At 40.8% G+C, this 13,886-nt stretch overlaps 1 pseudogene; it reads right to left on the reverse strand.

Annotated features, from left to right (window-relative positions):
- Nucleotides 1-1,895: 1,895 nt before the first annotated feature.
- On the reverse strand, nucleotides 1,896-3,943 carry LOC148086515 (uncharacterized; annotated as a pseudogene).
- Between the last annotated feature and the right edge of the window lie 9,943 nt (nucleotides 3,944-13,886).

A 13,886-nucleotide genomic window follows, 5' to 3' on the forward strand; every position in this document is an offset into this window, starting at 1 on the left:
TATTGAATTTGTGTTGGTGTTGAATCTGCTTTGTGTTGCATTTGTGTCATGTTCCATTTGCACTGTGTTGCATTTGTTTTACATTTTATGTTGAATTTGCTTTGTGCTGTGTTACATTTACATTGTGTTGTATTTGTGTTTTGTTTAATGTTGAATTTGCTTTGTACTTCAATGGTGTTGTGTTGCATTTGTTTCGTATTATATTTAGATTGTGCTGCATTTTTGTTTTATCGGAATTCCATCTTTTGTTTCGTTTTTTGTTTCATTGTGTTTTGTCTCACAAATTTTCTTTGTGTTGCATTTGTGTTTTGATACATTTTCTTTGTGCTGCATCTGTGGAGTTGTGTTTGCACTGTGTTGCATTTGTTTTTTATTTTTGTTGCATTTGTGTTGTGTTGCAGTTGAGTGGCATTTCCATTACTACCATGTAGTTACATGTCTCTTATCGTGTTGTGTTGCTTTTTGCTTTGTTGAATTTGTGTTTCATTGTGTTGCATATGTGATGCTTTCTATTAACGTTTTGTTTTTGTATTGCATTAGTGTTGTGTTGCATTTTCTCTATACCGCATTTGTGTTTTTTTTGTGTTGAAGTTGTGTTGTTTTGCCTTTGCTCCGTGCAGCAATTGCGTTTCGCTTGTGTTGCATTTGTGCATTGTTTGCGCCGCGTTTGTTTTGTGTCTGTAATGGTTGGTTTGTGTTTTCCTTGTGTTGCGTCTCTATTGTGAACCCTGCTATCGTCTTCTGTCAGACAGTTGTTGCATTACTTTTACATTGTGTTGCCTTTGTGTTGCATCATTTTGACGTTGTGTTATTTTTGTATACCCCGTGATCTGCTGTCTGTCATTGCTCAACTTCTCTGTGCGGGAACAAACCTGGATCTGAGAGAAAAAAGACGAGTCTGCTGAGAACTTGCATGTGGAGTCCAACAACCCTACAACACAAGGAATCAATCAATCCTAACGACACAAACCTTCGACACGCTCGGAGTTTGTTGACTCGGAAAGTTCCACTGATGACCTGGACCGCCTAACGGACACGTCACTTTTTGTGTTTCTGACTTGAAGGTCGATTATTGCGTCCTCTTGAGACTCACTGACAAGTTGTTGTCGCGCTCCGGAGACTTTGTGTACCTCCGATCGTTGCGGTAACTTCACGTCCTGTCAGAGCTCGGCGCCCGAGCCTTCAGAGATGTTGTGACAAAATAAGTTCTGTTGAGCTCCGAAAAGGTCGATCCTGTCAGGGGGAGTTTGGATCACCGACAGCGCCGGAGTCACCTCGGCGAGTCGCACTCGTCTTTTCCTCCGCTCATGACATTTTTGGACGTTTTTTTTTCACTTTGTTTGGATTCTGACTGCGTGACCTCGTTAGTCGGGCGCGGCAACAAGAGCGGACCACTTATCCGGGCTGTCGGGTCCAGATATCACCGGGTCGTTGTTTGGAGTGGGAGGAAGTGTGACCCCCACTGCGGCGCCAGGGGGGAGGAGACAAACGGTGACAAACGAAAGGTAAAAGATTTGATGAAGTGAGACGAGGTGAGATTGAATGACCTCATGGGAGGACGACGACTTCAGTTCCTCAGCCAGAGTGCTTCACCCACAACATTCACTCTTGTTTTCTTTTCTTTTTCATGACACACTTCCTGCTATCGTCTCACTCACCTGTTGCTGCTTACGTTCACTTCTGAGTTCTTATTCACATTTAATACATATTTATTTTTTCAAGTTCAAGTTCAAGTACTTTTTATTTGTCAAATATAATATGCATCAAGACATGCAGCATAGACCAAATTGATCATCTCAGACCCATTTATTTCAATCGGTTTCGACTTGTTTTCAATATACACATTGTTTACATTTGGTAAAACCTTCTTCATCTTTTCCTTTCGGCTGCTCCCCTCAGGGGTCGCCACAGCGAATCGACCTCCTCCATCAAACCCTGTTCTCTGTATCCCCCTCTCTAACAAACTTAATTTCCTCTTTCACTATGACCCTTCTCTCTGGTCTTCCTCTAGACCTCCTGCCTGGCACTTCCGACCCCAGCATCCTTCTACCAATATACTCACCATCCCTCCTCTGTACATGAGCAAACCATCTCATTCTCTCTGACCTTATCTCCAAAACATCCAACATGTTCTTCTGATGGACTCATTGCTGATCCAATCCATCTTTGTCACTCCCAAAGAGAACCTCAACATCTTCATCTCTGCCACCTCCAGCTCTGCTGCCTTTTCCTCAGTGCTCACTGTCTCTAGACCATAGATCATGTCTGGTCTCACCACTGTCTTGTAGATCTTTCCTTTCATTCTGGTTGATACTTTATCACACATTACTCCTGACACTTTTCTCCACCCATGCCACCAGCTTGAACACGTGTCTTCAACTCTTTTCCGCAATCTCAACTACTCTGGACTGTTGTCCACCTTCTTCATCTCCACTCCCTGTAGCCTCATGGTTCCTCTCACTCACTCTCATGTATTCTGTCTTGCTGCCACTAACCTTCATTCCTTCTCTTTTCTAGAGAGTATCTCCACCTCTCCAGCTTCTCCTTCATCTGCTCTCTGCTCTCACCACACATGATCACAATGTCATCTGCAAACATCATAGTCCATGGAGATTCCTGTCTAACCTCATCTGTCAGTCTGTCCATCACCACCGCAAACAAGAAGGTATTCAGAGCCGAACCCTGATGTAGTTCCACCTCCACCTTGAACTTCTCTGTCACACCTACAGCACACCTCACCTGTCTCACAGTCTAACATACATGTCCTGCACCAGTCTAACATACATGTCCTGCAACAGTCTAACATACATGTCCTGCACCAGTCTAACATACATGTCCTGCACCAGTCTAACATACATGTCCTGCACCAGTCTAACATACATGTCCTGCACCAGTCTAACATACATTTCCTGCACCAGTCTAACATACATGTCCTGCACCAGTCTAACATACATGTCCTGCACCAGTCTAACATACATGTCCTGCACCAGTCTAACATACATGTCCTGCACCAGTCTAACATACATGTCCTGCACCAGTCTAACATACATGTCCTGCACCAGTCTAACATACATGTCCTGCACCAGTCTAACATACATGTCCTGCAACAGTCTAACATACATGTCCTGCAACAGTCTAACATACATGTCCTGCACCAGTCTAACATACATGTCCTATACTTGTCTAACATACTGAAACTCCAGACTTCCTCATACAATACCATAGTTCCTCTCTCGTCATACCTGTCAAAAGCTTTCTCCAGATCTACAAAGGCACAATGACCTCTGACCAACATTTCTCTACCAACATTCTTAAAGCAAATACAACATCTGTAGAACTCGTTCCCGGAATGAAACCATATTGTTGCTCACAAATACACTTCTGCTCTCAGTCTAGTTCCCACTACTCTTTCCCATAACATTGTATGGCTCATCAACTTTATTCCTCTATAGTTACTGCAATAGACACTTCCATACCTCCACAGGTATATCATCAGAACCAACTGCCGTTCCATTCTCCATCCTCCTCAGTTCCTTCCTCACTTCACCTTCACTAATCTCTGCTACTTCACGGTTCACAGAAGTCACCTCTTCTACCCTCTTGCTCTCTTTCATTTTCCTCAATCATTAGCTCTTCAAACCTTACTCTTTCCACCTGTCAACACATGTTCCTCTCTATCCTTAATCATCCCAACCTGCTGGACGTCTTTCCCGTCTCTATCTCTCTGTTTTGCCAACCTGTATAAATCATTCTCAACCTCCTTACTTTTCAACCGAGCATGCAAGTCATCATATTCCATTTCTTTGGCTTATTCCATCTCCCTGTACTCTTGTCTGCTCTCTTCATTCTTCTCCGTGTACCACGTTTTCTTTGCCAACCTCTTTCTCTTTATATTCTCCTGCACTTCCCCATTCCACATCCAAGTCATAGTTTTGATTCCCATATTTGGTTTTGAACAAGTTTCACGTCCTGACACAACCCTCTGCATCTATCAGGGCGTGGGACCGGCTGAAAAAGACGTTTGTTACCTCCTAAGGCTGTATTTTTTACATTTGGTTAAATGTTGTATTTATTTTATTATTTATGAACGTTTTACATTTTTGTTCATATTTTGCCAAATATTTTTCTACTTAACAGTCTGTTTGTTTAATCAACAAGAAAATAGTTTTCAATCGTTCGTGTTGACGTCCTTCTTTTATTATTTAATTTTATAATATATACAGTATATATTTTTAATATACTTTATTTTACCTTTTTGGGTTTCATTTTCACGACTCTATTAATTTTGTATAATTTTATTTTTCTTTATACATGTTTTCCTTCAATATTAGCTATCATTGGGTTTAGTTTCCTTTTTTCTAATATTATTTATACAGCAGTTTTGTTTTGAATTAATGTGTTAAAGTTGTGTTGACTTAGGTTTTCAAATTTGTATATATGTATTTTTACCTGTGTATTGGTCTGTGAAAGGCGCTTTATAAATATTTATTATACTTACTTCCTTTCGACTTTGTAGAAAAAAAAACTTTCCTACTTTACTATTTTCAATATTTGTCATTTTTTCCAAAATAAAAAAAGGCATAATAAATATTTATCTACATATCATACATAAAAACAATAACATAATACCACATCCATTCTGTTTTTAAAGATCATATTAATATTGATATGTATATTTATATATATTCTATTTTATTTTATATTTTAATGTATATTTTAAATCACTTAAACATAAGTCAAATTAAAAAATGGGAATTTTGGAAATTAAAAGAATAATCTATTCAACATCTAATAGAGATATTTAATTAACATTTTAGAATCTAATTTACTTGGCATTCATATACTCTCGAACTTTTAAATTAAATAATCTACTGACCTTTCATTGAAGTGACCTCCAGATTAAGAAGCGACTGAACTTTGACCTCAAATTTTAATTGCTTAAAAAGACGATTGTTGTCGGAGACGCGAACTCTAATTTCAAAACATTAGACGAGGAATCATCAGATTATTTTTAGTTTGACATTTTTAAATGACATTTGGGAGGAAAGACCAGGAACCCACACACACCCCTACACACACACACACACACACACACACAAATAGACCATAGAGGTCTTTATAATTAACCCTTTCTAATCAAAACTCCCGCTTCGCGTTTTCATTAAGTAATTGCAAAATTCTAATCCGGATGGCGAGTAATTAATCACATGTTAACGCTGACGGATACCAATTATGACACCTGTCAGGATTGGGATTAGCATTCGATGCTACAAAAGACTATTCTCCTTTTTTTCATTTTGAAATGAATTATTACAAAATAAAAGTCTGTAACCAGAATGATAATTGCACATTGAATACATGCTGGTATGGATTAGCTTGTCGGCTACATTGGAGCGCCAGCTATACTTGTTTACTTCACTCTCTCATAACAAATAACATTTAAAGTTGAATATCAAAACTTCTCTAAGCCTCAGAAGCGGCTTGTGAATGTAATATCATGGATCGTCTGTATAAGCAGGTCGGACCTCCGTCGCCGCCGACTCATCACTTATTAAACGAGGCTTCTGAGATGAAAGGAAACCTGCTCGGAGCGTCTGCGATGTACGGGCGCTCGATTCTCCGGATCGATGAATAGAAAAAAAGTTGCTCTTACTCAAGTACAATTCGGTCGGAACTATTGATGTTAAAGAAGCGAGGAGGTGTGACCCCTCTTTCACCTCCACTTCCACCGTCAGACGAGGCTCAGAGTCGTCCAGTTGACCTGAAGGAACGAGTTCAATGAGGAATTGAATGGACGCCTGAAGCATCCGTGCAGAGATATGATTCTTCTTTTCTTCAGACCTGGTTCAAGAGCAAGGGCGTGTGATGACAACAGCATTGGTTAACAGAAGACAAAAGAGCAACCAAGAGCTTATTGTTTCACTTGTTTGATTTTCTCTTAAAGTGAAAAATGTGTTTCCATCAGCCACAAGAAAACTTCTCCATGCCTCGTTTTAGGAACTTTTTTTTCAGCACTGCCACCATTTCCCTGTAACTGATATTGGATGGAACCTAATCAATATCCATCCAGCACAGGAGACAGTCCAGCACAGTGCTTGGCAATTAAAGCCTTATTATAATGGAGAAAAAACCCCAAAAGATAGCTAGAAATCTGATAAAATTAAGGTAAATAAGCTAATGTTATTATTTTATTGTATTTTATTTAGCTTTTTCATCTGATAAAAAACTAATTATTAACAAATATTCTTATATTTCCTTACAAAATCATTCCTAAAACAAAAAAACTTAAATTATATTAGGAGTTGAACTGGTAATGTGTTATTAAAAAAAAAGAAACAAACAATAAGATTTTTAGTGTCTACATGATCCTGAGGGCCACATAAATACAGAAGACCACATGTGTTCCCGGGCCACACTCTGCCGATGTCAGGTCCGGCATCATGTGAGTGGGCTGCAGGCGAGTACATCAAGGTCGTACACCTGTCCTGGCCTCATGGAGATGCAGACACAAGGGGGCAGCACCAAGGGAAACCCCTTCTCGGACTCATGATGAAGTCCACTGTTTTGCGAGTTTGTTTGCGACTCTGACCCCCTCCCCCGGTCAGTCAGGGGAAACCACTGTGAGTCGGGCAAGTGGGGCAAGAGCGAGGCTGATAGGATTAGAGGGAAAGTCTGGAATTAGCGCGTGGACACTCGCGGAGAAAGGCTGATTTAATAACTGGTACTCGGGGCCGATCAGCCGGTCTCAGCTGCTCGGCGGCACAATGAGGTCTTTGACTGCAGCTCAGCGACGACGGGAGACTTTCTGAAGCTGATATCAACATTGTCTGTGTTCCAGAGAAAGTGTCTGGAATGTTATCTTTGGATCATTTTGGGTCGTTCAGCAGCGGAGACTTCCCTCTCCTGAGTTTCATGTAAAGTCAAAGGAGGAGCTCATGTGGTGCAGACTTTAAGTGGAATGTTAGTGTAATGTTACGAAAGTTCATTATGTCATGAGATACTTAAAGTGCAACTAATGTGTTGACTTAAGTGTGTCTTAAATTGATCTTGGACTCTATTATATCATCAGTATGTGTCTGTTTGTACAAAACTCTCTTTTCATTGAAATATTTACATTAGAAAATTATCTTAAGCCCCGCCCACTGAGGACACTTGGTTTTTCTGGTGATTAAATCTTGTTTACCACCACGCGCACTCTGCTGTGATAAGTCAAACATCAAGGTTCTTCACCGGCGTCATCAATCGCCATGTCTCGACCTCAAAGGGACTCTTTGTATAAACTTAACTCGGAGTGATTAGAGTGAAGCCATTATGAAATCATAAAAGACTCTGCTCTTGTAACCTCTTGTTCGCTCGGATTTCAGACATGGGGAGAACTTTAAAAGTAATAACTTCAAAACGTGGTCATGATGAGAGACTGCATCTTGGAGAGGAAGACTTTAACTTTTGAAACATGTGAGTCAGGAGAGTTGGGTTTTTACATTAGTTGCTCTTTAAGAACACTCTCAGGTATCTCACTAGTCATAATGTCCATGTATGATGCTCGTCTAAAAAGGGACTGAGGGAGTGGTGGAAGTGTGCAGGTGAGCAGGAACATGGAGCGAGCACATATGCTCTCTGCAGCAGGAAGTGATTCCCCGGCCAGAGATGAGGTCAGAGCAGCCGGTCGGACAGCGAGCACCAGACGGCACGGGCAGGTGAAGAAAACAAACGCTGAGGTCAGGTTTGAGGACCAGCCTTCTAACAGAGTTTAGAGACACACAAGGAATCCTTTGAATATATTTTCTAGACAGGAATGTAAATATCAGTTTTATTTTGTTCTCTCACTTCCTTCTCCCTTCCTCTTCTTTTTTTTTTACTTTCTAATTTTGACTTCATCTTCAGAGATTATACAATTCTCATCTTAGTGTTCTGACTTAGTATCATGAATAATTGACACAATATCCGCAGTTAGACTTAATTGTCAGATAATGCAGCTCAGCGTGTGGTTGCGGGTGTGAAAGGAGCAAGTGGAGAACATGTCACCCGTAGTTTCTGCACAGTGGAACTGTAAACATCGGACTCAGGAGAAACGCTGAAGCGGCACTTCCCCGTTTTCATCTGGCTTGTGTCCTAGTTTCTCTTTTTAAAGACTTGTTTGTTTGTAATTTGTTTAGAATAACTCCAGCGATCTGAACGCTCGAGTCACTTGCAAATGCACGACCCTTTGACACAGGCTTTAAAACAAATGTTTCGGACGACCTTTGACCTTTGATCTCGATTCATCACATGGATATTAAATATTAATCCATGTTTTTTTTTTTAATGTTTTTGTCTGTTAAGTGAGTGCCCGTGACTCAAGTTCCAAGACAGGAAGTGGCAGAGACTCTTTTGTCCACATTAGGTGAGTCCACTTGAGTCCAGCTGCCACCAGAGTTCTAGAAAAGTCCTCTCCGTCAGCGTGACTTCATGTTTAATGATTCCTGGACGAGCCACAGCAAACACTGCGAATCTGTTGCCGGCTCCACTGCCTCGCTAGCCCGGCCGAGTGGAAAGTCATAACGGCCTCATAACAACGTTCCATCAGCAGCCCCGCGTCGCCCGGAGGTCAAGGTTGCATTTTATGAAAGCTGTCGGCGATTACGAGTCGCGGGAAGATCATTCTCTTGCCTCGCTCGCCAATAAACAGAGGAACTCACCTTTCCCTCTCCCGCCGGAGGGTTTATGAGCTTAGGTGGTGGAACACCTCCAGAGGAGAACACACACACACACACAAACAAGCACACACTCAATGTGTGTGTGAGGCGTCCGAAAGCCCACCTAACGACTGTCTTCCACTCAATAAAGCATGAAATCTTAAACCTCCCTGGATGTCCAATCCTGAGATAAGACTTCCTGATGCAGGGAAACGTCCACATGAGAAGCCGATCAGTGACTCTCAGGTTTAAATGCTAGACAACGTTTCAGTGATAAAAAAAGTCAATATAATGACAATGTTTTGGTAAAAAGGGTTGAAAATAAGCACTTTGATAACCCTGCATTACACAAAATCCACAGAGTGACTTCCCTCTCAACAACCCTCACAGTAACGGTGTCTTGAACAGCTCCCATAATGCCAGCCAAAAAAAACAACAAAAAACCCCACAACTGTAGATCAATTATAGACTTGGCGACATTGACATAGAAGTAAAATACAGTATTGTAGCGACCAATCAGCCATCACTTGATAGAGTGGTTTGGCATTATGGGAGTTTACTGTTTGTTGCTGTAATTAGTTTCTGTCATGTGTCTCTGTTGTTGAATTAAAACCACTTGATGAACAAAGTAAGCGTGTATGTAATGTGTGCAAATAAAAAATACAAATGAAACAGTGAGACACCAAGAGGTTGAACCACAATATGGCAAGCAACCAATGTAATTGAATTTAAATAGTGAATTTAAAATTATTTTAATCTGTAGTTTAGTCCTTTGAACGGTCCATTAAAACGGCCTCAGGTGGCCCTTAGGCCTCATCATGCCTGAAAAGGGATTTTTTTATTTCCTAGCTTAGTGCATGTGGGTATACATATACTGTATGTGTGTGTGTGTGTGTGTGTGTGGTGACCCTGACCTCGTGTGGTGTGGATTGACCAGGTCACATGTCTCGCTGTGTCCAGCTAACCAAGTCATTTCAGAGGCCATTACCTTCACGTCTCGCTCGACGACCACCTTTGACCTCATGATGCGGTTGGAGAAAGTGTGTGTGTGCGCGTGTGTGTGTGTGTGAGAGAGAAAGGGAGAGTTATTGGATGTCAACACAAGTAGAGAAAATGTGAGATGAGAAATACAGAGCTTTGAATTATTAAGAGTTGCTGACTCAGCAAACAAGATTGTGTTGCAGTTGACTAACTTCTCTAAGTCGACGAAGCTTTAGGCTGAATGTCCCTAAAGGTTCTCTTTCATCCAGGTCATGGTGATCCAAGTGGCTCGGGAGCGAGTCCACTGGACTGTGTAGGGTTCTATGAAGTCGTTTCAACTCCTATTTGAGTAGGTTTGTCAGTTCTGAACTGTGAACCGTTCTAATCGATGCAATCTGAAAATATAAACTTTCTTAAATGAAGACAAACTGCATTGCATCAATATTGCATCACGTAATTCATCAACTTCTACTTCTAGCTCCGACCAGATCACATGACACAACTGTGACTGTGTTTGACCCCACAGTGAACCAGCTAGCCAGGGAAGCGTTCTGTCCACCAGGGGAGAGAGAGGGGATCACACACCCACTAAATATGTAAAACGCACATGTAATATTCATGCTCCTGCCTCTCACGCTAATCTGCCTCACACCAACATGCCCTCACACACACACACACACACACCTCGCCACTCGGCGAAGATGAACTGCAGCTCCTCGTCGAACCAGCAGTGACTTTGATTTACTCCTCACCCTTCTGCCGTCACACTTAAAAGTTTGGTCGCACACGACTTGAAGCATCAAAATGATATTATCAAACTGACCGTGTAGAAATGTTTTACGATGCCAGTCGAAAATTTGTGTTGCTAGTTCAACTCTACATATAACTTGAGGTCTTTTTTGAAGACATTATTTCTCATCCTTTTTTTTTTTACATGTTTTTATTGCTTTTACATTTTTTTTTAATTTTTTTATAAAATGTACATGAAATTAAATATTATATAATTGATTTGATTAATAATAACACCATTTTGCATGTAATGTATCCTACTTTAAACTGTCAAATATATAAGGGTAAGTATCTAATATAAATAATTAAAAAAATATATATAATTATATACAATAAATTAAGATTCAAGGCTTATATAAAAATGATGTCTTTGTATTAATGTATTAAAATGTTTAATTTAATTATTATTATTATTATTTTTTTTTTACAACTATTATTATTATTATTTAAATGATCCCATTATTAAACAATTTCCCCAAAGAGACCTCCAGAGGGCTAAATAAAGTTTTTCTACCTATCTTTCTATATTCAATTCTTTATTCGTTCCTTCCTTCTTTTGTCTTGAACGCCTCATATACCAGTCAAGGTTTATAATGTGCTGCCACTGATCTAGATGGTGTCATGCTTCTTCATCCAGATGCCACACTGGTTAGAATAAGTCGCACATGTTCAGGAAGGCCTTCACATTTTGGCTAGACTTGAAGAATTGTTGCAAACCTTCTCAAGTACATTATTGGGCGACAAAAAGTGACGTCACACATGTTCTGAATCTGCCGACCTTGCAATCTAGACGTACGATTTGAAGCAGCTCTTCAGGATCCCTCAGTTGAGAAGAACAAACTCGGATGCGTTGGATCCAGAGGTTTGACGCTCAAAGAAGGAGAAAACATTCTCCTCACTGGAGTGAGTCGCTGCAAATGTCAGTGAATGACTGACTGAGAACGAAAAGGGGTTCATGAACGAACCTCCACCTCCTTCACCTCCCTCCAGGCAGCATTAGTGGAGGTCAAGGGTGAGCCAGTGGAGGTCAAGGGTGAGCCAGTGCCTGTCGGCGATATTTTAACCCTTAAACAGGAGAGTGTGCAGCGAGCGTCTGACAGGCCGTGATGTGTGTGTTCTGAAGACCCCCGGCCCATCCAGCTAATTTGTCAGCCAGTGGCACTGGAGTCAGACGCCCCTCTTTGTGATGAGAAGCCCTGCACACACACACACACACACACACACACACACACACACACACACACACACACACACACACACACACACACACACACACACACACACACACACACACGCACAGATACACACACTTCACCACTGTTAGTGTTGACCTGATCTACATGCTTGAATTTTCTAAGGGAGACATCTGTCATCATTCAGAAAATAATTTATTTTGGCCCAATTCTTAATAGTTTTTTTTTTTATTACCTATTACTATTTTCCTTTTTTTCTTCTTTCGATTAAAAATAAATAATTATCCAACAGTCATTTAAAATATGTTTTTGCTTTATTTTTGTCAACATTTAATTACATTTTTCATGTTTCCCTCCTCACTTAATTTATATTTAAGTTTCCATTCCTCTGTACATTTTTAACCAATTTTTATTTGATTTTATTTATTTCTTTATTATCTAGATTAGTAAAACTTCGAATACCACTAATAACTTTAACATGTTAATTAGGTAGTTTAAATAATGTTCTTGAATGACTCCATTTTTTTTATTGTAAATGACAAACTGTGACATAAGATCAATGTTGGGTTTTTTTTGCCTATGGCTATATTTCATTCATAGCCAATTTGGTCTCAGTCAGATTTATTTTATTTAAATAATTTAATATTATTTATTTGTTCATTGCATTTCTTTTTTGTTTAAACTAACAAAGGACTGTGATTTAAAGTCATTTTCCATTTGTGTCACTGGACTGAGTGAGTGAGTTTTGCGCCAGTAAACCAAGTAGAACAGTGCTGGTCAGATGTTCAGATGATCCACCATAAGAACCACGTCTCCATCACAGCCACGCATGGACTCACACACACACACGGTTCAGTCTTCCATCAGTGTGTCGGTTCAGAATGAGTCATGCTCAGGGGCTGCTGCCTTCCACTGACGGTCGACACACGTTATTTTGGATCAAAGTGGGAGAAGGATTTAGAGTTCATACGAGGAGACGCTGGCGAGGAAACCTGGATCATCTTCAAGAACGGAGGATGTAAATCAGAAGCTCTCCAATGAAAACCAGACGGAACTCGAAGCAGCGCGTTACATCAGTTCGATTCTCTCTATGATTACAAAGCACGCGGAGGCTTTGTGTTGCGACGCCCTGCGAAGAGGGAGCGAGAGGGTTGTGTAAGAGATGTTACAAAAGACACACTTCAAAGATTGCACAAAAGCATCCTTTTGTTGCCGTGCGCTCGTCTGCCAACACGCACTGCGAGGCTCGCTGAACTGGTTTAACCCCGCGCCGCACTGAATCCTGAAGAGATGCTTTTGTTTGTTACCTGTTTTTATCGAGCGTTTTAAAAACCTTCGCCGCAGCATCAGATCCACTCCCTGATGCCTCCATCCAATCTCTGCAGCCAGCAGGTGAGTTATCGATCCTGGTCCGACCCAAGTGAGTACATGGACCACGTGTCGAGGGTCCACACGTCGTGTGGACTTTTTTAAGTAGTCACACATCCATGAGTCATGACTCGGTTCTGACACCAACTCGTGTTTAAGAGTCAAGCAGAACCAGTCCAGCCTTGTGGAACCTTGTGTTTTGACTGAACAGATGAAGACTTTCTCAACAGGAAATGTGTGTTAAGTCCCACACATCTGACCCAGTCCTTTTAAAAAGAGTGGTCCGGATTCAAATGATCTCATTAGATCTCTCGAGTCCCACACATCTGACCGAGTCCTTGTGAAAAGAGAAGCCTGGCTGAAAATGATCATAGCAGATCTCTTGAGTCCTACACATCTGACTGAGTCATTATGAAAGGAGTGGCCTGGCTGAAAATAATCCCATTAGATCTCTCGAGTCCTACACATCTGACCAAGTCCTTATGAAAAGGGTGTTCGGGTTGAAAATGATATCATTAGATCTCTCAAGTCCTACACATCTGGCCGAGTCCTTATGAAAAGAGTGTTCGGTTTGAAAATGATCACGTTAGATCTCTCGAGTCCTACACATCCGAACAAGTCCTTATGAAAAGAGTGTTCGGTTTTGAAAACGATCACGTTAGATCTCTCGAGTCCAACACATCCGACCGAGTCCTTATGAAAAGAGTGTTCGGTTTGAAAATGATCACGTTAGATCTCTCGAGTCCAACACATCCGAATGAGTCCTTATGAAAAGAGTGTTCGGTTTGAAAATGATCACGTTAGATCTCTCGAGTCCTACACATCCGAACGAGTCCTTATGAAAAGAGTGTTCGGTTTGAAAATGATCACGTTAGATCTC

The sequence above is a fragment of the Callionymus lyra genome, chromosome 2, assembly GCF_982586985.1.
Source record: "Callionymus lyra chromosome 2, fCalLyr1.hap1.1, whole genome shotgun sequence".
NCBI lineage: Eukaryota > Metazoa > Chordata > Actinopteri > Syngnathiformes > Callionymidae > Callionymus > Callionymus lyra.